This window comes from Mauremys reevesii, linkage group 3 (assembly GCF_016161935.1).
Source record: "Mauremys reevesii isolate NIE-2019 linkage group 3, ASM1616193v1, whole genome shotgun sequence".
Taxonomy (NCBI): domain Eukaryota; kingdom Metazoa; phylum Chordata; order Testudines; family Geoemydidae; genus Mauremys; species Mauremys reevesii.
This window is the reverse complement of record NC_052625.1, coordinates 9012303-9040114: the sequence shown is the minus strand read 5'-3', so window position 1 is coordinate 9040114 and position 27812 is coordinate 9012303. Positions and strand designations below refer to the sequence as shown.

The 27812-nt window shown below is 43.4% G+C and overlaps 1 long non-coding RNA gene across 1 annotated transcript; it reads right to left on the bottom strand.

Annotated features, from left to right (window-relative positions):
• Nucleotides 1-251: 251 nt before the first annotated feature.
• Nucleotides 252-27448, bottom strand: LOC120401396. The gene is made up of 3 exons (XR_005596428.1): nucleotides 27014-27448; nucleotides 10155-10218; nucleotides 252-315 (listed from the first exon to the last, which is right to left on the bottom strand). It is a non-coding gene; the product is annotated as an uncharacterized LOC120401396 (long non-coding RNA).
• Nucleotides 27449-27812: the final 364 nt, after the last annotated feature.

The following is a 27812-nucleotide window of genomic DNA, read 5'->3' as shown; positions in this document are numbered from 1 at the left end:
GGTGAGCCACAAAAGGGTATAAGAAAGGGGTTTTCGAAAGTTTTATGCTCTCTTCCTACTGAGAGGTTTTCTTGGACCTGTGACCTTAATTCCATTTTAAGTATCCTTTTCTCGATTCATTTAAACACAGAATGTGCACTAACATTCGAGTGACATCCTAAAACAAAGGTTTTTAAGAAAAAGGTTTTTGAAGAACAAAATCAAACATGCTCTAGCCCTGACCTTCTGCCTGTTGAAGAGTCACTGCAGAGATAAAGTGTCAGATGATGCAGCACATAAGAGTTCGGATTTCCTGGTAGCGGTTTCTGGGTGACCCTTAAGATTTAAAGGCAGCTGGTCAAACTTGTTCTAACTTAGCCAATGAAAATTATGCAGAGGGAACAGCCTTTGAGGAAAATAAGTTTTGGGGTTGAGGATTGTTATTACAAATAATTCATTTGGGGTAGGTATATGTTTTTAGGGACATTTTAAAAATAAGTTACAAGATTGTAACAATTTACTCATTTGTCTGTTATTGTTAGTTCCTGGGTTATTAAAACGTATTGGGCTTGCTCCAACTTTCATTGACTTCAATGGGATACTTTCCATTTACTTCAATGGGAGTTGCATCTGGCCCTTTGTGATAGTCTATACAGACAATAATCAGTGTTCCACTACCAATGAACCCGTTTGATCTATTTTTTATTCTTATCAAGCTTGCATGCAAGAACGAATGTCACATTAGTCAGGATGAAAGTCTGCTCACTCACTGCAGTGCTTTAATTTCTGTTGATTTGCCATGATTTAGGAGAGACGATGCCAAATTCAGTTTTCAAATGCACCAGCGTAAAGCCAGAACAGCTCCATTTTATTCTGGGGTAGCTGAGAACAGAATCTGGGTGACAGTTGTCAGGATTGCCTTTTCACCCAAACATATAGTGTGTGATTTATGAAGAGTTTGGGTTGGAAAAAACAGGTAGGTGAGAGTAGGGGCAGTAGAATGATCATCCATGATGACTTAATCTCTCACATTCCCAGCAAGCTACTGAATTCACCTGTAGGGAAGACACCCATGAAGGAGTTTCATTGTATGTGGATCTCCATGCAGGGTACCCATCTTGGTTATTCCATCTGCTTATTGGCTATACATGAGAGACTTCTCTGTCCCTTTTTCTCAACAAGAGAGAAATAACCTAGTCACCTGAGCTAGTCTTTACTAAATCCAGCATCAGGACGGACACTTCTGATTCACTGTGCTAGAAAGCACCTGGTTCTCCGCTATTCCATCCTCATACTCCATTTTGGTAATGCTTTAAACTTAACGTCTAAGAGGTGCACATACAGCATATACCTGGCTACTCACCCGCACATATTTCAACCACAAACTTCTTCAGTTAAGTCACTTATATATGAAATGTACCTGATAATAGAATTTGGCCTCAGAGAAATATGCCTTTTATTGCACACATAATAAAGGTAATGAATTTTGCACCCAAATAAGAGGAACAAAGGAAAATATAACATGTTAGTTCAATAACTAATTCTTAAAAGAGATGAGTGAGGAGATGGCATCAAAGAAGTATATGAACATTAGTAATGTTAGTATGTATCTTGCTTCTTTGATACTATGGACCCAGGATGAGATTCTGGATCCACTGAAGTCAATGGGAGTTTTGCCATTGACTTCAGTGGGACCAGAATTTAATCCCCAATCATCAGGTTATGACCCTCCATTGACATTTACACCAGCTGAAGATCTGGCCCTAAATAGACAATGCATGTTGCAAATAAAATAAAAATGCACCATTAAAGTCAAGTTGTTATAGCCACAAAGGCTAAAGTTAAGGTTCTTGGAGAAGGTTGGGGTCAACAGGAAGGAGAGGTGAGGTGGTCTTATCTCTAGCTGGTTGGAGCAGTTCAGGGAAAATAAGAACCTGACATACTGCAGCCCCAAAATCTCCAGGCATGTCTGCACTATAAACTTAAGCTGACCTATGTTAGTTTGAGTTATAGCCACTGCAGCAGTATAGCCTTCTTCGGTTGGTAGTGCGTGTCCTCACCAGGAACACTTCTTCCACTAACTTAAGAGGGGCAGTGTTTCGGGCTAAGAGCCAGGGCTCTCAGCTCCATGCGCAGGTCCCTGCCAGTAGCCCAGTTCCCCAGCGCCCCCTACCCCTGGGCTCTCTGCTCCCTGCTGGGAGCACGGCAGCCAACCAGACTCCGGGCATGGAGCTTCCCACCGGGTAGAGCCATGCCCCCAGTGGGGAGCGGGAAACCGAGAGCCGGGAGGGTAGTTGGGCTCCTGGTGGGGAGATCTGCTCTGGGTGTGTAGTCTGCTGCCTCGTTCCTGGCAGGAGGCAGGGAGCTGAGAAGCCCAGGGTGCAGCAGGGCTCCCTGCAGGGAGCCTTGGCAGCAGCCTGAGCCAAGAGCCTGGGTGGCAGCCTGTCTTGGAGCAGAGACCAGGCAACATTCTGGCTGGCGCCGTGAAATTGTCAAGAATGACAGCCAACAGATGTAAGTAACACATTGTCTACTGGGACACGGCCTCACCTTAACTATACTGGCATAACCCTATACCTCTTGTGGAGGTGGAGTTATTATGTCGGTGTGGTATGGAGCTTTCATCAGCTGGAGCAAGGCTGCAGTGTGTACACTGACATGATCTAATAACAGAAACCGTCATCTAAAGTGCCATGTCCCAAGTTGCATTTGCACCATGACTGAATTGATTGCTTCAGGAGCTCGTTTTGAACATCTCAATGTTTGTGCATTCAAAATCTCACCCTTACTAGTGTATTAACGCAGATAGTGTACGGATATATTAAATACACACTATAGTTTTATATTGTGTGTGCACGTGTACATATATTTAATTTACAGGGAGAATTCAATGTACAGTGTGTGTTAGATTCACATATGCTTATGTATGTAGACAAATACAGATAGGGGAGTCAAATGATTTAAATAACAGATGGCATTGTTCTAAGTAAGATTAAATAAAGCTATAAGAAATATATTGAATGACTGTGCCATAAAGTGATAAGGAAAATATGTGAAAAATAGAGTTCCTTTATCCTGATTTCAGAAAAAATAATGCAAAATATCACCCAGAAATGTTATCCTGAGTGTATCAGAATTTTAAATGATTTATTCTGATTAAACTCTCTGTCAAGAAACAAGTTATGGCCTTAGTCTTACACACACACACACACACAGAAATCAATGGGTCTATTCACATGCTTGACTCTAAGCATGCACATAAGTGTTTGCAGATCAAAGGTGAAAGGCAAATTCAGTTAAAGAAATAAAAAAATGCATCATCTTAATTACATTGTGAATTAGGGCAAAGTATGTTTTCCTTACTAATACATTCCTCACTAATACTAATTCCTTACTAAGACTCACTGGCTTCAGTAGGACAACTTGCAAGATTTGGTGCTAAGTCTCCTAATAACAACAAAGTAATGCCAAGAAAATAGTCTAGTAATTTCATGGGTAGGATCCAAATCTTACCAATGTGAGTGAAACCCACATGTGATGTGTAGTGAAACCCTCTCACAGGTGACTGTCTTGTGAAAAATAAACCTAGTAAAGGTAAAAATCCCCATGAGATCTTTTTTCAGTCAATCCCTCTGACTAAAATAATTCACACCTGTTAAATTAATAATTTTATGCACCTAAGAACAGTGCATGGTGGAATATATTTACATTTAATTTGATCAACTCACTAGGTGTCATACGTAAATAAGATCTGATGGCTGAGGTCTGATATAGGCTTTATCTTTATAGGAGTGAGCAGACAGAGTGGCTGTGCCATTTAAGTTATCAGGTGACTCAAGAGTGAATATAAAATTCTGGCACACAAAACAACACCATAGCAACAAGGACAGCCTGGCAACAGCAGCAGCTGCACAAAGGAAAAATTAGAAGGAGGAGAGGAAAGGGAAAAGAGCAATCTGCCACAAACCTCTATTCCCTGTCAATAGAATTTAAAAAACAAAAAAACATGTTTTCTTCATAACGTGTCATAAAACATCTTTTAAAATCCTGGGAGAATATAGATTATTAGAAATCTTAATGCATACTGGCTGAGATTATCTGTGACTTCATCAGCACCTTCATGTATATGAAGTGACCCAATAACTCACTTCTGCACTGAGCCCACCATTTATTCTGGATTGGCTAGCCTGATACACAGCTGGCACATGTGTATTTCCACACCCCAGAAAGCTGCTCATTTCTTCTGAGCAGGACGCAGGATTAGGTAGATCTATTCCCCCAGTGATCTTTAGAGCAAACATTGCCTATCAGAGCTCTCCAGCCAATGTTTTTGGAGCTCCGTGGTTCTATATATCCTGGAGATTAAGTCATTCCACTGGGAAGTCATATAGCACTATGCTCACAGTATCCTTTTCTGTGTCGCCTATATGGGATCAGCAGCTGAACTGGAACAGCTAGATAATTGCATTTACTCAGAAAAAATAAAGCACATTAAGACTCTATTAAACCCAAAAAACTCTGTTAATGCAATGTTACAACTGCCCAGGTAAAAATAGAACAAGTCGAGAGAGTCAAAAGGTATGGTGAGGGAGGAATAGCTCAGTGGTTTGAGCATTGGCCTGCTAAATCAAGGATTATGAATTCAGTCCTTGAAGGGGCCATTTAGGGGCAAAAATATCTGTCAGGTATAGTACTTGGGCCTGCTGTGAAGGCAGGGGACTGGACTGGACTCCATGACCTTTCAAGAAGGTCCCTTCCAGTCCCATGAGATGGGTATATCCCTATATTAAAGATTCACAGTGATGTCACTTCATCCTTGTTGCTGTATGTAATCCATTCTATTCTTGCTTCTCTGATAAATATGTTTTAATATATTTTTGTTTATCATTAACTACATACCATAAGAACTGTACAGAATGTACAATAATGGCTAAATATCTTGTTACAGACCAGATTCTCAGCTGGTGAAAACAGGTACACAACTCCATTGACTTTAATATTGCTGCACCAATTTACATCTGATGAGTTTCTACACCTTTAGCATTTGCTTTCCTAGCATTTGCTTTTTTTCCAAATCATTAACTCTCACTCTATTCCTGTGTGGCAATGCTTTGTTCAGGTGCTGGCAAAGTCATTAATGAGAGCACAGCCCCTGCGAGAAACAAGGAATTCTGTAGAAGCACTTTAATTTTCTGATATTAGAGCAGAATTTTCATAACCAGCACTTGCCAAGGGAAATCCCAGATTGAGATTTTTTGCTCTTTTGAAATTGTCTCTGCTACTGTCTTGGTTTTATTTTATTCATTCCAATCTACTTATCTGGTCACTGGTTACTGAGGAACTCTGAGGAGTCCAGCTAATGCCCCAGCTGCTTTATCACAACCTGCCTAATGAACCTCTTTCCCAGAGAAATTAGAGACAGGTCTTCTCATCCACACTCCAACTTTCTGTGGAGGTTCCACAGGGCTCCATGCTTGGTCCTGTTCTCTTCTCCCTCTACACCTTATCTCTGGGCAATCTCATCGGCAGACACAAATTCAACTACCATCTCTGTATGCTGAGGCCTCGGAGGTCTATCTCTATACTCCAGACTGGTCTCCTTCTGTCCAAACTAAATCTGATCCTGTCTCGGATATCTCCTTGTGGATGTCTAGCTGTTAGCTCAAGCTCAACAGAGCTGTTAGTTTTCCCTCCCCAAGTCGACCCTGCTACTCCTTTCTTGATCACTGTGGACAACGCCACAGTCCTGCATGTTCCTCAGGACCAAAAGGTGTCATCTTCAACTCAGACCTCTCGGTAGGTCCTCATGTCCAGATTACATCTAAGCATTGCTGATTCTTTCTGCATAACATCTCTAAGATAATTTAAACTCTCGTCCAAGCCCTCATCATCTCAAGTCTCATCTTCTGCAACATCCTTCTCTCTGGCTTTGACACATGTAAGGCTGCTGCAAAGATCATTTTCCCAGCTCATCACTTTGACCATAATACCCTTCTCTTTGAATCCTTCCACTGGCTCCCCCTTCTCTATCCCATCAAATGCAAGCTTCTGGTTCTCACTTTCATGGCCCTTCACAGTCAATTCCCACTCTGCCTAACATCCCTCATTTGCTATCAATGCTTGCCTCTGATCAGCCCATGATACCAATTTCTAGTCCCCATGGGCGGCAGGTGACTCCTTCATTTGGGGAGGTTGGGCATGCCCAGACCATGGCCACGCCTCAAGGCCAGGCCCCACTCGAGCTCCTCCCCACAAAGCCCCACCCACACTCCACCCCCTCCCCTAAGGCCCCCACCTGCCTGCTGTACACACCTCTTTGCTCCTCCTCTGAGGCCTCCCTGCCAGCCTGTTGGCCGCTCACCGCTCACTTGCACATGCCTCTTCACCCCCTCCCCCAGGTCCCTATGTGGGCAGAGCGGGGATGGGAAGAGGCAGAGCGAGGGTGAGGCCTTGGAGGGAAGGGGATAAGCAGGAGCAGGGTCTCAGGGCAAAGTGGGAGTGGGGCCACAGCCCAGGCACCCTTTTGGTGGCAACGCACTCCAAAGGCATCAAGCTGGCAGTTTGGGGAGGTGGCTTCTTATTCCTGCCACTCATGCCACTCTCACTTGTTACGTTTTTAAAGAAACTCCTTTGTACTTTCTCCATCGTGCTTGGGAGGAACAAACTTCCCATAAATACCCGTAAAGCTACATCATTAGCCACCTTCAAATCCCTCCTCAAAACTGTTTTGCCATGATGCCTATATAACGCCAACAGGCCCCGGTTGTCGGCAGGCAGGATCGAACTGGGGACCTCTGGAGCTTAGTGCATGAGCTAAACATCAACTGGCTGTTAGCTAAGGCTATAGAGCAGACTCATTTATCTTTCTCTCTAAGTGGCCTCAGTGTCACTAGATGGGACAGAACACCACACCCAGGAGGTATGTGGGTTACACCCTACAAAAACTTGACAATGGCTAGTCTGGTGTGCCAAGACCACTGCATATCATTCAGGCCAATATTATCTTGTTTTCGTGTAGTTTCACATCTGTCTGTATCCATCTGTGGCCTCTTGCCTTGTACTTATGTTGTAAGCCACTTTGGGACAGAGACCATCTTTTTGTTCTGTGTTTGTACAGCACCTAGCACAATGGGATCCTGGGGCTTTTAGGCACTATGGTAATACAGATAATAAAAATAATAAATAAAAGGGCAATAACTGGTAAGACTGTCGGTGTCAAGAGAGTTGGTCTCTTAAGAACAGACCTAATAATAATTTATTTAGAGGTATCTGTAACCCTGCCCCCAACTCCAAGATCTACTGATAATCTCCACCAATAATGGACCCAGTGTGTCCCAGCATGCTTTCACCAGCTTGCAGAGGAGTGGCCCACAGCCCAGAGATCCTTGAGCACCATAATTCATCAAGGACAAATGGCCAAAACTCAGGCAGAGATGACTTCACCCCTATCCCTTCGTAATATGGTTCTGCCTCCACTGAAGGGACTGGCCCAGTCTGAATCTAGGTGATCGTATTTGTCACATAGATAGGAAACGTTACAGCAAGTAATTCCAACTTCCTTGCTTTATGATTCATCTGTTGCAGGTTGTCTGTGTGCCAATGACCTGTGAGACCAATACAAAATGGAGGTTGGGGGCATTTGAAAGACACAGTATCAACTGTATTTAACTAGAGAAAGTGATAATTTCTAATCTGACTATTAGGTTTAATCAGTTGCATTGGATTCTCCTCACAGCAGTCTCCGGAACAAAACCAGTTCCACTTATCTGGGACGGAGGATCAATACAGTAGGTCCTGATGAGAGCAATGGGGTGTTAACCTTGAACAAAAGGAGGTAATGGTCAGACCATGACAAGGTTATAAATCCATTGGCATTGTATTTTAATAACAAAGAGCAGCTTTCCGTCTTTTGTTCCATGGTGTGCTGATTAATAGCTGAACACCAAGGCTGGCCTGCATAGCCGCAGGAGATGTATACGGTGAGAACAACTGAGAAGGCTGTGCGTCTGGTGTGGAGAGGGGATTGGTTAAGGGCATCTCAATGCCCTGGCTGATGCTTCTTTGGTGGAGCGGTCAGCTAGATGACTGTTTTCTGAGACCTTACCCCACTGGTGGGAGGGGCCATCAGGAAGGCAGTATGCATGCTCAGTGGGTGCCTTGGTATGATTCCCACAAGCCTGACTGCCATGTATGTGTCAGCCAGGTCCAGGACTCTACCAGTAGGAAGGGGGATGGGGAGCAGCATAATCCGCACATAGCCACTTCAGAGGTGGTTCCTTCCTTCTGAGTATGTGTGGTAGTTCCATGGCTGCAGAGGCCAAGTGGAACAAACAGCTCCTGCAAGCTTTGTCCTATGGAAGCTCATGAGTTCAGTCTTGAGCACGAAGTTTTGTGCAGTTTTACAAGCCTCCACACATTACAGCACTCAAGGCAGGGTGGCCTAGTGGTTAAGGTATTAGATTGGGACTCTGAGGTTCTATTCCCAGCTTTGCCACTGACCAGTCATGTGAATATGTTCAAATGGCTTCATCTCTCTGTGCCTCTCTTCCCCCAGTCCCGTATCCTTTGGACTGGTTTGTCTATTTAGATTATAAGATCTTCAGAGCAGGGACTGTCTCTGTTTGCACAGTGCCTGGCACAATGGGGTCCTGATCTTGCTTTGGGTCTCTAGGTGCTACCACAATACAAATAAGTAATAAGGAATTGTTGGCTTAAATAGCCAGAAACAAAAGAGAACATTTAAGATATTGAAAGATGTACATCATCTCAATTTAATTTCACAAAAATAGTTTGGGATTTCTTTTAGATCATTCCATACTACAGGCAAATTTGGCTTTGAACTTCTTGTATTGGCACTCTGGCATGTTGTTTTCCAAACTTTTTGAAAGTTCCCAGATGCTTGTGTGTTTTGATACCTCTCTCAAGTGAATACAAATATACTATGATTATGCCTTATCGTGGAGCTAAACATCTGATTTTAAAATTTAAAGTCTTGTTTATAATCTCCTAATGTTTCTTCTCTCCTCCCTTTTCAGAAGTATTTACTTCTACTTCCCAAAAGCATTTTGAAATCAGCGCAGGCTTCCCATGTCCATTCTGGCTATCTTACAAAACACAGTTGTAAAGACTGGAATTCCATGACCAAAAAATTAGTCACAAAAAAACAGAACACCATTTACGTAGTTGAAACAGAAGAGATATTCCAAGATTTGATTAATTGTGTTTCTAATGACGTAAGCCCTGAACCATAATATCTAACAGTGATCCTTCTCATTTTTAACTCATTCTCCTACAAGCCAGTGACATGTTTCAAAGAGCTTTCTTTACATTTTAAGATCAGTTATTAATATTCTTTAGCATCTGTAGAGTAGCAATGTTGTGTCTGACCACTTATGCCCAGGTATATGGAGTAGACAACCAATTAATCTCTTTCCACCCTTGCTAGATACAACATATGCACAACTGCCAAACTCAGACCAACTAGTATCTTCCCCCTTGATACAAAGACTGCAGCTTAGCTAAGTAACCTAAGGGTTATTCTGTTTTATCCAAATTCTTAAGTTGATGAACCACTAAGAGCTGTGACAAGGTTTTATGAGTTAGAAATCATTCTGTTGGACACATAGAAGCATCTATTAATCAGGGACTAGCCGTAATGGACTCTGTGACCTAGAAGTGAGCTAAGAACTATGAAGCTAGAGATCTGGGTCTGAAGAATGTGCCCTGAACCTGGGACAGTCGGTGCCCTGCTGAGGTGAAGCACTGAATTCTCAGGGATGTAACCTGCTCTGTGGGGACACTGGCTGGGCAATCAGAAGCAATGTTCCCTGAATTCCCACCCGGGAGATAGTCTTAGTGACACAAGTCATGTGTAGAGGAAGGGAGGAGGTTAAATGAGAAAGGGAAAAAAAAGCCTTTGTGAAGGAGCCAGCAGCCTGCAACTTGGTATTTATGATCTAACCACGATTGGCAGTAGGGGTGGGGAGGAAGGAATGAGCAGCCACTGTGTGTCTGTTGTATAAGAATTAGACAGCACTGCGGGATCACTCGAACAATGCAGAACACTCCCCTTATTCCCGTTCTCCCCTCACGCTCCCCATTAGCAATCCAATCCCCCTTGTTGTTCAGAGAGTGAGAGCCAAAACAAAGCAGTATGTCAGACTGAAAGTGATTACCAAGGATCTGATCCAGCTCCTGTTGCAGGCATTCCATCAGCTTCAGTGGGAGCTGGAATGGGCCCTAGGAAAGCAAACAATATAAGTGATCTTGTAATGATCTTTTTATGAGATAAGCAACAGTTTCAATGAAATATCCAATGATTAATTTAGGATTCAATGTTCGTTTTCCCAGTAGTCTTGTAAATATTTAAAGGTCATGACATATCATTTGAAATAAAGAGCCGTTACCATAAAGGAACCTCAGCTTCTCATCAGCAAGCAGAAATAAAACTTTGAGCTAACAGAACTCAAATGAACTACACAGAATATAATAAGGGATATATCTTGCTTTCTCTAGTCAGGGTGAGATTTGCAGTAGTCATTTGGAATAGCTGGCATATGCATTGATTTTATCTGAATGTAACCGATGGTCATCCAGAATGGACCCATAATACACATGAGCATTACTATTCCTGCCAGCAATGTGCCCAGCATTATTTCATAGATCATTACTGATCTGACTGAGTGCTTCCAGCATTAATCTGAATGGGTATGTAAATTAAAGACAGTATATTTTGCTGTTTCTTCATTTAGTTGGGGATTGGTTGAGGATTGGTCCTGCTTTGAGCCAGGGATTGGACTAGATGACCTCCTGAGGTCCCTTCCAACCCTGATAGTCTATAGTTCATCAGAAAAAACATCTTTCATTTGTTGACAGTGCCCAGAATGTGCTTGGTCAGGGGTCGGCAACCTTTCAGAAGTGGTGTGCCAAATCTTCATTTATTCGCGGTAATTTATGGTTTCGCGTGCCAATAATACATTTTACATTTACAGGGGCCGGCGGATGGAACCTCAGACTGGCAGCAGGCTGAGCGGACCAGAGGCTGGGACCCCATGCTGGCAGCAGGCTGAGCGGTACAGCCCACTGCCGGTCTGAGGTTCTGTCCGCCGGCCCCTGTCAGCCAGGGTCCTGGCTGCTGGCCCCGTCAACCCGCTGCCGGCCCAGGGTTCCGTCCATCCAGGCCAGCAGCGGGCTGAGGGAGGCCGGTGGCAGGGACCCCAGGCTGGCAGCAGCGTGCCACAGTAAATCAGTTCGCGTACCACCTTTGGCACGCGTGCCATAGGTTGCCGACCCCCGTGCTAGGTTATTGTTGCCAGCAAGGATGACATCATGGTCTCACCCCTTCCTTTTCTTGCAGAATCCTTTGAGGTGGGGGGCATTGAAGTGTGTGAGGAAAGATGTGTCTGGCACCCTATGGATTCCCTTGTCCCAATCCTGTGGGGGAACCCAGCTCAGGTTGATACAGACTAGAGTAGCATTCACTTGTTCTGTCCCCACCCCCTGTGAGGTGGAATTTTGCAGATACATTTGGGGAGATCCTGGAACAATATAGTTTCTGCAGGATCCACGTAGTCCATAGGTAGGTGTGAGTCACAAGGTCCTAGCAGTCAAGGAGAGGCAGAGGACATCTGTGTGAATGTCCCTTGGTTCCCGCAGATTCTCTGAGGTCCACTTTATTCTCAGGAACTGCTGGATTCTTCAGGGATGGCTTGAACTATGCCACCATAACGGAAAGAGGATCTTTTGAGCTAGACATTTTGTTCCTGCATAGAGGAGAATGGGTCTCTTTATTACACCAAACAATGCTTGCGTCCAGCATAGCTAAGGTTGCAGAAAAAATTCTATTATAAACTTCTGCTCTCCTACATTTGTGACTTTCAGTAACATTGGCATTTTTAATTAAATTTGTATAAGCTTATTCTCTGCCTGAAAATGGTTTTCGTTTTCCTTTGTTAATATGAAGTTTGAATAAAATCTAAGCATTTTTGAGCTACAGGAAAGGGAATCTGCTTTTCCCACTTTAAAAAGAAAAAATATTGACCACATATTTAGACCGAATTATAGCAAAACCAGGTAAAGTCTGAAACTTGGAATGTGACATATATGCTGCTAATTGAGGACTGGTCCATTTGTTTAATTGGATGGAGAATGAAAAACAATCAATAGAAAAATCACTTCCATAGAGCTGGCTCTGAAATTATTTTCTCTCCTGATGAATATTTTCAATTAATTTTTCCCCTTTCAGTTTCCTCAAAAAAGATTTTAAAAGTATTTTGGAGTTGACAGAAAAAACAATATTTGGTTTTCAGCTGCTGAAATCTGGCTATCTGGGGGAGGATGTTTGACAAATATCAAACATTTTTCAATAAACATTTTTGGTTAAAATTCCATTTTGTAAAAAAATTGTTAAAAAAATTGACAACATTTTTGACCATCTTGACTTTTTAAACACAATCAATGTGCATTTGCTAAGATTTTGTTTTAAAGTGACCAAAACCTCACCCCTTTGCTTAATCACTGTATGATTTCCCAGAAAAGGGAGTTGATGCTGGGCCTGTTTGTATGAGGAAGCCTTTACTCAAAAGCCGTTTAAATACTTGCCTTAATGGTACTGAAGGAGAAAACTGCAGGTGAAGAAAAAGAAATCATAGATCTTGCAACATTAGCATTGTTGCCATTTTTTGTTCTCTCTCTGATATTCTGCAACTTCTTGTCTGTTCATCCAAAAACGAGCATCTCTTTTCCTAAACATCTGTGCAACTGTCTCGTTTTACAGAAAACCATCTCCAACCAAACAAACAGTGGTAGCAATGGAGGGAACTTACCTCTCCCTCATGCCAAACTATGAGCACATAAATGCTGAAATTAAGCACAGGCATCTTTTTTTAATCTCCATTGAGTACCCAGCGGTTGTGCAACATGGCTGAGTCAACTCTGTTGCTGGAGTGGAAACTGAATTTTTCCATTTCCCCACTTTCTGTGATTTCAGCTGTGCAACTGTAACTTACAGGCATGTGTGTTATAGGTCCCCCTCTGTGCCAATCCACAGAGGATTGGAGTTTTAAAGCCTATAGAGTCTGGCTGTGACAGGTTGTCCCCATTAGGATGCCACCTGAGATACCACTGAGCCTGCCTGTTCTGCCAGCCTGGGCAGCCTTTTTAGCTGTCTTGCTGAGCCAGGCTATTAAGCCTCCTCCAGCACACACACAGGCAAGGCCACACCTCGCTGCAAAATGACACAGACACCGAGATCAGTTCTGGAAAGACTCAGTTTAAAAGACTTGCCCCAGCACTCAGGTGTCCACCTCCCTTGGAGTGCAGACCCAAAGGTATATTATGAAATCCACCTCCTCCCTCAATGTGGAGGAAGATATGCACAGCCTCTTATCCATTATAATATAACTCCCATTATTAATTGTACAAACGGGGTTATATCATAAACAAGAAATAAGTTTAACAACTACAAAAGGTAAATTTTAAGTGGTTAAAGAGATAGCAAACAGAACAAAGCAGGATTATTAAGCAAATAAAACAAAACACGCAGACTAAGCTTGTTTCACTAAAGAAATTGGTTACAAATAGTAATTTCTCACCCTAGACAGTGTTGCAGGCAGATTACAGACAGTCTTGAAAGGCAGCTGCACTGGCTTGAGACCTCAGGTATTATTATTCACAAGCTAGATGCCCTTCCAGCTTGGGCTCAACCCTTCTCCCCCCGCAGAGGTAGGCAAACTACGGCCCACAGGCCACATCCGGCCTGCGGGACCATCCTGCCCAGCTCTTGATCTCCCGGCCGGGGAGGCTAGCCTCCAGCCACTCCCCCGTTGTCCCCCTTCCTGTGCTCAGCCACTCCCTCAGTGGTTTTCACTCCTTTTCCTAGCTGCAGTCTTCTCCAGGGCTGCTTTTAACCCCTGTTCTGCTGGAGTGGGGCAGTCGCCCCACTATATCATATCATAAGCATAATTTCATAAAGAATATGGAGTGTAATGTCACACTGTGCTCTTTACCTCAAGCTGTAGCAGTGTGTACCTTTGAGGTCTGGAGGTCTCTAGTTCAATTCTTAGTGTGTTGGCCAGCCAAGATGGCAGTCATCACTGTCTCAATATAGTTCTTTGCATCAGATAGACATCAGAAGTGCATGAGATCACTTAGCCAACCAATATGTAAAGAGATGTAAGGCGGGGGGAGTCATTTAACAGATGACAGGAACTTTACACAACACTATAGGACAGAAGACGAAGAGGAATTAGTCCAGTGGAAGCAGCTAGGAAATTTTAGATAAACAAGATAAAATTGCACTAATTTGCCAGGATGCCAGGGCTAGCGCTTGTCTTGCAAAAGAGCCATAGGAGCTTTAAAAATTAAGAGGTCAAGATCAGTCCAGTTTGATATCCCATCCGAAGTACACAAAAGCAGGCATAGCATTGTGCGGCACTATAGAAGTCTTCAAATCAATATAATGTTTTAGCAAGAGCAAGTGGAATGCATAGATCAAAGATGTTAGATGGGAACATCTTGTACAAGTCAAAATCAATTTGGTGGAGCAAAACTCCTGTATTACAGATGCAACACTTGGTGCCTAGAGACCATGGTGATTGGTATTTACAAATGCCTTGTTTATTATTTAATATATATAAACATAAGCCCTATGTACTGAAGCTTCACAGAGGAAAAGACTCTCTGCTCCCAGCTGTTAGTGCACAGGAACATATAAGGCTTCAGCTAGCTTCATTTGCATAAGCTTTCTACCCAGAATCCTCCAGTGATATTGTGAGAGCCGCCATAACTATACACAAACTCCAGTCTGGTTGGATAGTGGTATGTCACTAAGGAAAGGGGAAAAGGTTCTATCTGAGGGAAAGGGGTCTGCTCATAGCTCCTATATGCTACTGGTTCTTTTCTCCTGCAGATCCTGTGCTCCTGAGAACCTCATGGCGAGAGATAATGCAGGCTAAGGACTTTGCTATGGGAGATGATGCCAAGATGGTAGAGGCGAGGGATCATGTGCCCCCCCCCAGTCTGCGCTTCCATTATCGGCAGGCATGAGTCGTCTCTGCATGGTGAATCCTTGACAGGATGCAACATAAAGAGGGCTCTTTGCTGAAGCCACAGAGCTGAATAAATGCTGGTGAGGTCCCTCCTACCCAGCCATTAAATAAAGCTGAAGTAACTACCATTGGGTTAGGTAGTGGTGCCTCAAGACGGGACCAGATAGCACTGCCCACGGGACTAGAGGCAAGTTTCCTGGAATGGACCTCAGGATTCTAGGACTACCCTGCTCACTCACACTAAGTTATTGGAGGGGGAGGGTAAGGCACGTTTTCCGATTTGACGTGCACGCTGGTGGTGGAAGGAACCGAGTTAGCCTACTGCCAAAGAGAGTGTTTTATTTATCATTCACATAGATATATGGGTGCTGTGTTTTCCCAAGTTGATGCTGTGTTCCATTTTCTCCTAATAAGTTTTCCTTGTCTCATAACCAGGCTTGTGGGTGGCGATGTATTGCCTGCAAGAGGCACTTAGGGAAGGTATTTAGTGAGCCCAGAATTCTGGTTGGGCGTTTAAGCGACGGGTGTTTATTGGTTGCAAGAGCTATTTAATGCAGCCCCCTTGTTGCAGCTGACAAGACGTGGCAAAAGGGTTACACAGAAATGCGTCTATTTCTTTAGACTTCTATTAAACAAAAAACCAAAACACCAACAAGAAGTTAGATCCTTACTTGAATTTATTCTTTAATGAAGTGTCTAGTAGATCTCAGAGACTTGCCTCTTTCTAGCAACAGCCCACCTCTAATGGTAACATTTCTCTAGTCTGAGAAAATGTTATTAAGAAGACACTGCCTACCAGTGCTATAAAAACGAGTTAAAACCTGTTTCAGTGTTAAGTACTTTCTAAGCACAACAACTCAGAAGGAAACCTGTAGACCCCACTGTACATTTTGGAGAAGGTAAATACATACACGACTTCTTTAGAGATAAAAAATAATTGATGCTTTATATTGACAGACTTCAGGATATGAACATGCTATTTTATATTTGAAGGGGTTTATTTGTTTGCCATCGTAGCAAGTGATACGAGATCAGCTGTGCACGAAAAATGGTAGCATTAGGTATCAAAATGGGCTAAATACATTGAAAGCATTACGCCACTGTGGCAGGGATGCTATTGTTAAGGTGTAAAAGGTGTTTTCATTCTAAGGCCCTGATTTGGGGCACTTGTAATTTTCTGAACCAAACACCATTTGGACTGAAATTCCTCATTCATCTGCCCCCCTAACAGCCAAGCTTCCTGACATGCCCGTTGAATATTCAGGAAGACACTCTCTTCTTGTTTACCTCTTTGGTGACTTTGTTATACTGCATTATTAAATCTCCGGAGATTCTCTGGGCTAACTAGGTTTGACAGAGGGGCAGAGAAGAGGTACTCTATCTGTGCCATTGCATACAAATGAGTTTCCCTGTAGGCACAAAGGAATTGCTACCCTGTATTCAGGACCATCCCTCCCTGACATTAGTATTTGTGCTCAGTTAGCTCTGCCTCCTGTTAGTTGGACAGCATTGCCTATGACCTGTGACATGCTTCACCTGTAAAAGTTTGTTTCACAGCTAGGGAAATCAACTTTGGGAATAGGTAATGTTTGAAACAGGATGCTTAAATATATTTTCCTACCTGCACAAGCCTTTGCCTAGCCCCTCTTTATCTGAAAGGGCCAGATCTTTTACACTAGTGTGAAACAAAGGGGCTGTAAAACTGACTTCCCTGGCTACATAAGGGTTGCTCCAATGTAGACAGAATCCCTGGATGATACAGAAGTGACACTGTGGCTCTCCACCACCTCTTTCTGGCCCACATTTTGAGAGGCATGTCTGGTTGAATGGAAGCGTACAAAGAGTGCCAGTGTGCAAGCCCCTTGAATAAAATACAGACACCGAGATAAGGGCCTGATTCAGCAAGGTACTTACTTCAGCACATGCTTAACTTTAAGCATGGGAATAGTCTCCCACTGAAGATTACTCCTCTGCTTAAAACTAGGCACATGCTTGAGTACCTTGCTCAATCAGGTCCGTACTGATCTGCAGCCACTGAAGAAAGTGAACGATTTGTCTGGATCTTGCAATGCCCTTTGTGATAGGACACCATCTACACAACACGAGCCCTGAACAGTAAAATAGGCCAAATAACCTTACAGGCTGCACTTGGTGGAAAGTCAGGGATGGATGAGGCCTAATCACTGGTGAAGTCCAGCTCGGGGAGAAGCTCGGCTGGGCTTACAAAGAGAGGAAGTTGGTGGTAAGAGGGAGGCTGCAGGAAGGAACTTTGCAGTCATTCGCTAGAGCGGAAGGGAACGGGTAAGAGATACGGAGTCCTAGTGGGGACTAAACCCTGGGATCTTGCCTGGGAACACAGCTTTAGCAAGTACCCGGGAAAGAGTGAAGTAGCCACAGGGAACAGTGGTGGTTCCAGTGATAACCCAGGGGTGGGCCAGAAGACCGAGAAAGGAAGGTTGAAAAGAGCCCAGGGAAACAGCAACAGGGTCTGGGCTTTCTTAGATCATAGTTGCTAGACATAGAGTCCCTGGGCTGGAACCCAGAGTAGCTGATGGGCCTGGGGTTCTTCTACCAGCCCTAGGGGAAGTGGCATAGTTTGGGAATGGAATGGAAGACAGCCTGAGACAGATTGTCCACGGGGACTTCGAGTCCCTGGAAAGGGAAAACACTACAGTGAGCTGGCTGGAGGACCAAGCCACAAAGAGGGAGCACCCTGAGTTACAAAGGGGAAGCAATACAGAGTCCTGAGAGAGAGAAAAGGGTAAGCAACTGAAGGAGGGGGCATCAGACTGGTTGAGCGCTAGACCCCAGATGTGGCCACGAGGAAGTGACCCAGCAGTGAGCAGTAGACACCCTTATTAAAAATGAAATCGGGTCAGCTCTTCTACATAAAAGACCACAACAAGTTTGTGGTTAGCGCTCAGTATAACACATTTCTTGCCGGCAACAATATTTTGGTAGTGTTTTAGCTTACTGTAAATGTTCAATAGAGGACACCATTCTTGCAGCCAGTAAGTGCCAGAGCTGAAGTAATTCCACTCACAGCATCAATTTTTTAAGAGAGCTATGTGAGATATAACAAATGCACGGTGCAGGAAGGTATTGATTCTGTATTATAAATGCAACCGGCAAAGTACATGTTATCTTCATGGAAGAAAAATTCTTCCTCAAATGTACATTGCTTTTAAAATAAATTCCTTTTTTATTTCAAAAGTAAGGCACCGACCTCTGGTGCTTGGATTTAAATCTAATCCATTCAGTGGTCAAAGCCTTTGACTGCCTTATAAAACTAAAATATAGCAGAATTATGGTACAACATATAGAATGTGTTTATTTTATTTGGGCATTTTGGCGTGATGGAAGAATTATAATCAGTGGGACATGGTAATACCCTGGTACACAATACATAGGAATGACAGAGTAGGTTACAATGGTGGGGGAGTGGCACTATATGTTAAAAAAAGTATAGCAGTAGGACTCAACTACTGACCACTTGACCAGGTTTGTAACAGTGACTGGGAAATGCTCAGGGAGATGCCAAAAAACAGGAAAACCCTAGGAATAATGGATTACAACTATCCCTGTAGTACCTGGATACAAAAGCACGGCCAGACATGGTCAGATCAATGGTCCATCTAGCCCACTATCCTGTCTACTGACAGTGGCCAAGAGGGATGAACAGAACAGGGCAATTATCGAGTGATCCATCCCCTGTCATCCCAGGGTATCTTGGCTAATAGCCATTGATGGACCTAGCCTCCATGAACTTAATTCTGTTTTGAACCAAGTTTACTTTTGGCCTTCACAACATCCCCTGGCAATAAGTTCCACAGGTTGACTGTGAAGAAGTACTTCCTTTTGTTTGTTTTAAACTGGCTGCCTATTAATTTAATCTGGTGACCCCGGTTCTTGAATTATGTGAAGGAGTAAACAACATTTCCCTATTCACTTCCTCCATACCACTCAATTTTATAGACCTCTAGAAATTTCTCTCTCTTCTCTCCCCACGCATTCAGATGTCTCTTTTCCAAGCTGAACAGTCCCAGTTTTTCTAGTCTCGCCTCATATGGAAGCTGTTCCATACCCCTAATTATTTTTGTTTCCCTTCTCTGTACCTTTTCCAATTCTAATATATCTTCCTTGAGATGGGGCAACCAGAACTGCACACAGTATTCAATGTGTGGGTGTGCCATGGATTTATATAGTGGCATTATGATAATTTCTCCCATCTATCCCTTTCCTAATGGATCCTAACAGTCTGTTTGCTCAATGTGCAGTAGCAGTCAAAAGCTAATGCTTTTCAGAGAACTATCCACAATGACTCCAAGGTCTCTTTCTTGAGTGGTAACCATTAATTTAGGCCCCATCGTTTTGTATGTATAGCTGGGATTATATTTTCCAATGTGCATTCCTTTGTAACTTTTCGGTCTGCTTTGGACTTCGCTATCTTGAATAATTGTGTATCACCTGCAAACTTTGCCACTTCACTGTTAACCCCTTTTCCCAGATCATTTATGAATATTTATGTTTCAGATCATTTATGAACAGCACTGGTCCCAGTACAGATCTTTGGGGGACAGTGGTATTTACTTCTCTCCATTCTGAAAATGGACCATTTATTCCTACAATTTGTTTCCTATCTTTTAACCAGTTACTGATCCATGAGAGGATCTTCCCTCTTATTCTGTGACTGCTTTAGTCTACTTAAGAACTGAAGTTAGCTTTACCAGCCTCTAATTGCCAGGATCACCTCTGGAACCTTTTTAAAAAAAAATCGGTGTTACGTTAGCTATCCTACAGTCATCTGGTACAGAAACTGATTTAAATGAGAGGTTACATACCACGGTTAGTAGTTCTGCAATTTCACATTTGGGTTCCTTCAGAACTCTTGGGTGAATACCATCTGGTCCTGGTGACTTATTACTGTTTAATTTATCAATTTGTTCCAACCCACCTCTAATGACACCTCAGTCTGGGACAGTTCCTCAGATTTGTCACCTAAGAAGAATTGCTCACATCCTCTGTAGTGAAGACTGATGCAAAACATTCATTTAACGTCTCCGCAAAGGCCGTGTCTTCCTTGACTGCTCCTTTTGTGCCTCAATCCTCCGATGAACCACTGACTCTTTGGCAGGCATCCTGCTTCTGATGTAATTAAAAAACATATTTTTTTTTGCTGTTGTCTATTTTCTAGTTGCGTTACAAATTTTTGGCCTGCCTAATTATACTTTTACAGGTGACTTGCCAGAATTTATGCTACTTTCTATTTTCCTTAATAGGATTTGATTTCTAGTGCCTTTTTGTCTCTAACCATCTCTTTTATTCTGTTTAGCCATGGTGGCTTTTTTTTTTGTTTCTTTCTGTGGGTTTTTTATTTAGAGGTATACATTTAGTTTGAACCTCTCTTAAGTTGTTTTTTAAATAGTTTCCATGCAGCTTGCAAGCATTTCTCTTGTGACTGTTTCTCTTAGTTACCATTTTAACTAGCTTCCTCATTTTTATGCGGTTCCCCTTTTTGAAGTTCAATGCTATGATGATGGGTTTCTCTAGCATTCTCCCACCCCTCCCCCACCACCACGGATATTAAATTTAATTATGTTGTGGTTGCTATTACTGAGTGGTTCCTCTGTATTCACCTCTTGGACTAATTCCTGTGTGCCACTTAAGACTAACTCAAGAATTGCCTCTCCCCTTATGGGTTCCAGGACTAGCTACTCCAAGAAGCAGTCATTTAATGTGTCTAGCTATATTGTCTGTGCATCCCATCCTGAAGTGACATGCACTCTATGGATAGAAATTACATGCTTGAATAATAAGAGTATAGTAGACAAACTATACAACAGACCTCCTGACCAAGAAGGTCCTGGTGACTGTGAAATGCTCAGGGAGATTACTGAGGCTATACAAATAGAAAACTCAATAATAATGGATGATTTCAACTATCCCCATATTGACTGGATACAGGTCACCTCTGGATGTGATGCAGAGACAAAATTTCTAGACACCATGAAGCCAGGGGGCAGCCAGGGGGAAGCCTGCAGTCTCTCTCCCTGAGGCAAGGGGAGATAGCAACTCCTGAGGAAAGGGATAGGAACCTAGGAGGAAGGATTTACCTAGTAGACCTAAGAGAGAGGTGTCTGACTAGGAAGGCTGGAGAACAAAAAGCTTGGGAGAGCACAGTAGGTAGTTCAGGGGTAAAAGCAGTAAGGTAGATGTAGGTGCAGACCTTAACTGCTCTCTGTAGAGCCTTGGACTGGAACCCAGAGCCAAGGGCAGGCCTGGGTTTCCCTACCAACCACTGCAGAGTGGTATTGCTAGGGTCAGTGAATAGGAAGACTGCCAGAGTCACTGTGGGAGTGACATAGGGCAGCGGGCATGAGGACTCTTGACACTGATGGTACAGAAAGACTTTGAAAGACTCCCTTCGAAGGGGAATCACAGTGTGACCTGGCTGGAGGGCTGAGTGACTCTGTGGGCAGAAAGAAAATTGCAGCAGTAGGAGAGAAGAAAGGAGATGCTGAATTGGGCAGAGCTAATCCCCAGAATTGCCAAAGAGGCACCACCTAGAGGTGAGTTGAACACACTGTGACAGACCCATACCATTAAAATTACAGTAAAATAATTTGCATGACTAATATAGGATGGCTGAATAGACTGACAGACACACCGTTTGTCATCAGACCGAGCAGAGAGTAAGACTGCACTTCAGTCGTGACAAAAGATCAAAAATATTGTCAGAAGTCTTTCATAAATTGCTACTACAAAAGATACGCCCCAGATATATTCTGATTTTCCTAGTGCAACAATAACAAATTTAAATGTAAACCGAGAGAAAGCAGAATATCCATATTAAAAAATAATCTGATTAGTTGCAAGATTTTCTTCTGGTAAGATAACTTGTTTTCTCAAAGGGATGTTGTACAAAAGATGTCAGAAATGATAGCGACAGTACATCCTTCTTTCAAGACTGCAATGCCTCAACGTAGTCACTGACCAATCCTATGGGATGTTATTCCTGTTCAGTATCGTTTCAACAGTCCACACAACCAGCCTAGGAACAAAGGCCTCGGTATACACATTCCTCTTAAGTTGCCATTAGCTAACAAGAATATACATTTTCATTCTCTGCTTTATAATCCTGCGCTAATCCACATAAAGGAGACACTCGTTCCAACGCACAACATGCAACTTTAGTTTAAGGTTATTGACTTTGTGTCTTTAAATGAAAATGCATCTTATCTACATTATCACATGTATAAGCTTCTTTGTGGATTTGAACCAAAACTTTGATTCCATCAGGCCACCTGACCAGTATTTAGTAGGATGCTGGAAATATTTTACAAAAATTAACCAATACAGTATAGGTTAATCAAACACAAAATGAAGGGCAAGTAATGGTTATTCACCCATGTGAGGACAGATTTTCAAGAGAGCGCTTGGGCAAATCTTCAAAAGTGCTCTAGTACCTATCTAGGTACCTTAAAAAAACCACAAACTTTCAAGAGTACTTAGCACCCAATATAGGCCGTACTATCTGAAAAGATGGCTGCTTATTTAGGTGCCTAAATGGGAGCTGAGCTCTCCTGAAAACCTGCCCTTGATTCTGGCTGCTGAGCTCTTTTCAAAACATGGCCCATAAACTGTGTATTTCATGTCTATTTTTTCAGCCAAGGTTCTATAAATCCTGAGATTGTAGCCAATTATGTTTAAACATGGCTGCTCCCAGAGTAGTGGGTTCTAGGACAATTTTCCCCCAACTTGTACTTGACTGTGCCCATTTGTTTAATCTCCTCCTGTGACAAAGAGGGTTTACGTACAGCAGTCTTACATTTCCTATTTATGTGGGACCGTTTCATCCCCTGACTGTATTTAATGTTGCAGTGGGTGGGGGAGGCAGGAAGAGAAAAAAACAAACAAAAAACCAAAGCTCTTCAAAATGACTGATTTCCCCCCCACCCCGTTGACCTATTCCAGTCTGTAATGCCCTTATGAGCACACAGTGTGACTTCCTACATGAAACACGGGCCAGAGAGTTCTCCCCGTGATTCCTGCATCTAGCCCAAACCACCTTCTTATACTGGTCAAGGCACACTGAGTAGTGCCATGCTGCTGTATCACATCAGATAAAATGCTTCACTCTCCCTCGCGCAAAAACCAAAGTGACATCCATAGATCCTGCACCCATTCCTGTAGAGTGCCAATATGCAAGGATTGGAATTACTGGAGCTGGTTGCAGAGTCAGGCCTTTAGTTACTCATTTGCCAGGGAAAGTTTACTAAACATTTTAAGACTCTACCAGAAAACATACCTTTCCTTCAATAAGTACTGCAAAAAAGTCAGACCTGAGTTATGGGAGGGTGGTTGAAGGCAGGTATCTGTCTTAGAATGACTAAAACCTTATCCCAGGGGTCAGCAACCTCTGGCACGTGGCTCGCCAAGGTAAGCACCCTGGCGGGCCGGGCCAGTTTGTTTATCTGCCGCATCGGCAGGTTCAGCTGATAGCGGCTCCCACTGGCCACGGTTTGCCATCCCAGGCCAATGGGGGTGGCGGAAAGCAGCACGGCCGAGGGATGTGCTGGCCGTGGCTTCCCGCCATCCCCATTGGCCTGGGACGGCGAACCACGGCCAGTGGGAGCCGCGATCGGCTGAATCTGCTGACACGGCAGATAAACAAACTGGCCCATCCCATCAGGGTACTTACCCTGGCAAGCCACTTGCCAGAGGTTGCCAACCCCTGCCCTATCCCTTATGAACTGAAAGAAGTTGCCTCAGGTTAATTATGGGCACCTGAGTCTCATTAAGGGCAGCCTGTGACCTTTGAAAACCTCTTCCACTGAGAAAGGGGAGGAGAGGTGAGAAGCAAGGTGCAGAACAGTTGTGTGTAGTAAGGGGAAAGACTCCTCCTAGGTAAAGAGCCATTTTACCCTACAAGGGGAAGCCTTGTATTTGGGGAGGGGGCCAACATTGCTGGGCCAAGAGTGGTTAGACAGGGTGGCTGGTGACTGGTAGCTGGAATAAGAGAATTAGGAAATCTAATTTTATTTTTGTTTATGTTTAAAGAAGCCCTTTGGGCCTACACTGTAAAATATTGTAAATAAGCCAATGTGACGTATTAAACCTCTCGAGTGGGACTGATTTACGTCAGGTCCCTTCAGTGCCAGAGGAGCAATGCTGAATCCTGCCATGATGAAAGAGGTACACCGTCACAGTACGCAAAAGCTAAGAATCCAGCAAATTGTTTTCTCAATCAATCAGCTCATTCCCCCTCCCTACCACAATTTATTCTAACACCTTAAGCTACCGTGTGCATCATCCCCAGAGAGAGTACTTGCTTCATCACACAAAAACACATGAAAATTGTTAATGCTAAGTGGCATCTGAGATAATCTTTGACTAAGATTGAATCAGACATCACTTCAGAAGTTCGGAGCCTTATATATATGTATAGGAACAGATATGAAATGCGTCAACCCTGTCTACAATGACCGCTCATTCATGCTAACTGACTTTGATCTCTCAATGTTTTTTTAAATGCATCTTTACAGTGTTTCCGATGCATTATGTGCCTAACAGGGTGAGCATTCCAAACCATGTCTAGATGAATTATGCTTTAACATTATATCATAATTCTTCATCTCTTTATAACTTTAAAAGTGTACTTAGCGGTAGCATGCACTCAAGTGCAAATCAACTAAGTCATTTCATGATTCCATTAGCTTTGATTTTAACTTTGTTTATTCTGCAAACAGATTTTAAAGTTGACTCTGTAATGAAACGAGGATTAGACATTTATGTGACTATCCTCTTATACCAGCTAGGGTAAGACATTTCTAAGGGGGACACATCCTATTCCTTCAGGACATAAACTGATCATGGACTTCCCAGAATTGGGAAGAAGGTTGGAATGTTGAGATGGATTCTCTTCCCTGATACACTACTAGGGTGACCAGATGTCCCGATTTTATAGGGACAGTCCTGATTTTTGGGTCTTTTTCTTATATAGGCCCCGTCCCGATTTTTCACATTTGCTGTCACATTTGCCCAGTTCAGTACCAATATAGGATTAATGGACTGTAAGGGAACAGTGAAGAGGGATGGCCTCTTGGAGAATTCTCCAGTGCATGTGGCACGCAAGATGGTTAGGGCCAAAGCAGGCAGCTCTAAACTAACTTGTAAGTCCCCCACTGTATGGGATGTTGGGGTATGGCCAGGGCACTCGGGCTGCTCAAAAGCTCAGAACAGCCAATAGGCAGTTGTGCAAATTAGGGAGATGAATAAGTGATTTAATGCCGTCTTTCTTGCCCCTTAGCATGGTCTCCTACTCCTGCTGCAGCATAGAATCTGGCCCATTATTCATGATGGGCCACAAGAGGTTCCCCCCCACCACTTCCTCTGAAGTGTCTATATCCTGAAGACAGGATAAAGGACTGAAAAATGAGGCATCCAAAATCTTTACCTAAGGCTACAGCTGCGTTTTCAAATTTAGATTCTGCAGGATAGGTACACGGAAAGCCATTGCTACGTGTCACAAAACCAGAGAAGCTTTTAAAAAAAGGAAAAGGTGGACTAAGCTAATGGGAAGGAGAGCCCTTGAGATAAAGGTAGTCTGTAAAAAAATATACATTCTTTGAGGAGTTTTGCAAATCAGGACTACAATGACTCATAGAAAGTAGCTTTATTTCAGGGGGTTTCTCCATATCAATCCATCTCCCTTTTTTTTTTAAAGTCCAGAGTGGCTAAAAGCTTCACCAGCTGAGATTGTGGGGCTGAAGGCTGTGTGTCATGTGGATATGGAGTTTGAGGATCCAAAGTTCTTCAGGGGGAGGTGTAAGTGCCCAAGAACTAACTGTGGTATATGACACACATCAAAGGGTTAATTCATAAAAACCAGTTCTGGGAAACTGCTAGCCAACAGCATCAGCTAGCCTCATAGTTGGTTCTGATGATGTGATGCTTCCATTTCTTTGCTCAATGTCCTCTCACAATAACTTCACTGGAGAAGCAGGGCGGTTATTGTGGGGAGTTCTGGAATACACCAGAAGATTCCAGCATCCCCCAAGCCCAATCATTTTTATAAACTCTTAACTGGAGATATATGAAGTGGCACGATCTAGTGAATGGATCACGGAACCAGGACACTGAGTTCTAATCCTGGCTCTGACACAGCCTTCTGAAGTCAGAGACAAGTCCAGATCCTCAAAGGTATTTAGGCTCCTTGATTTCAGCCAGTGGGAGTTAGGAGCCTAAATACCTTTCAGGATCTGGGCGTTAACCTCTGAATCTGTTTCTCATTTGTAAAATGGTGATAACACTTGAATACATGTGAGTGTTGCAAGGGTTAGTTAGTTAAAATTCCCCCTGCAAATATAAAGTGCCATATAAATGCTATCACTTTAACCATAATTAATGGGCATAATTAATGGTTCTGATCACAACTTGTCCAGAGAACATGCATAATGCACAGACACTCAAAAGGGTAGATCATTCATTATAATGACTTTGTACAGTCTAGGGAAAGGATATTAGTCAGTACTAAATTCACCTCTACCTCGATATAATGCTGTCCTAGGGAGCCAAAAAATCTTACCGTGTTATAGGTGAAACTGCGTTATATCGAACTTGCTTTGATCCACCGGAGTGTGCAGCCCCGCCCCCCCCCCGGAGCGCTGCTTTACTGTGTGATATCGGAATTCGTGTTATATCGGGGTAGAGGTGTATTTGTGCTATTTCCAGAATGGCCCACAATTAGTACATTGTGAAATACATCTCCTTTTCCCTACTAGGTTTATTTGCAGTTTGTGTTCTGCAGTAAAAGCTGTTCCTTTTAATACCATATGACTTATGGGAAGATAGAAAATAACAGCATTAAGCTGACTTGGCTTTGGCTCTATTGGGACAAGAATTATAGCTAATTACACTGCTTCTCTGAGTTTATTTAAAAACAAGTTCTATCCCTGTAGTTTTTGAGCGCCTGTCATGGGACTTACTGCTCATCCTTGGGGTCCTGCCATATGGCTGCATCTGGGGATTAGCTCCTTTCTGGTCAGATGCCCCCTCTCGATGGTGCTCCCTCTTCATGACTCCGCACTCCAGCCCATTCACTGTATTGTTCTCCCCTTCCAGGGTATCAAAATCCCACTCTGTCCTCTGCTCTACACAGTCTTCTGGCCCAAGGCTAGGTCTGTACCACTTTCCCAGGGGCTGGTAGGGGAAATCAGGCCTGCTGTCTACTCTGAATTCCAGCCCAGGGACCCTGTCCAGCAACTATTGTCTACTGGCTCCCAGGCCCTATTGTGATTTCCCAGGACTCCTTCATCTCTTCTGGCCCCCTCCTTTGGGTTTACCATCCCAAACTCCCTCCTCCCAGGGAACAACTGAAGACTACTTCCTCTGTAGCCCTCTGCTGTTATCAGCTTGCTGGCTTCATACAAGCTCAGCCTGCCCGTGCCCAGCTGGGCTGCATCATCAATTAACCTTTCAGGCCCTGGCTCTCCCCGAGATGGAGCCTACCAAGTTAGTTGCCCCAGCAACCTGCTTTGCCTTGTGTGGCATGGACAGTCCATCACAGAGCCTCACAATCTTTAGCGGATCTGACCTACACAACACCCCTGTGATGTATTATGCCAGTGTTACAGATGGGGAGTTGAGGCACAGGGTGGAGTTAATTCCTTGCCCAAGATCCAATAGGAAATCAGTGGCTGAAACTAGAAACCAGGTCTCCTGAGTCACAAGCCAGTGCCCGGTCCACTGGACCATCCAGCCACACAATCACCAAGACTGGAGATG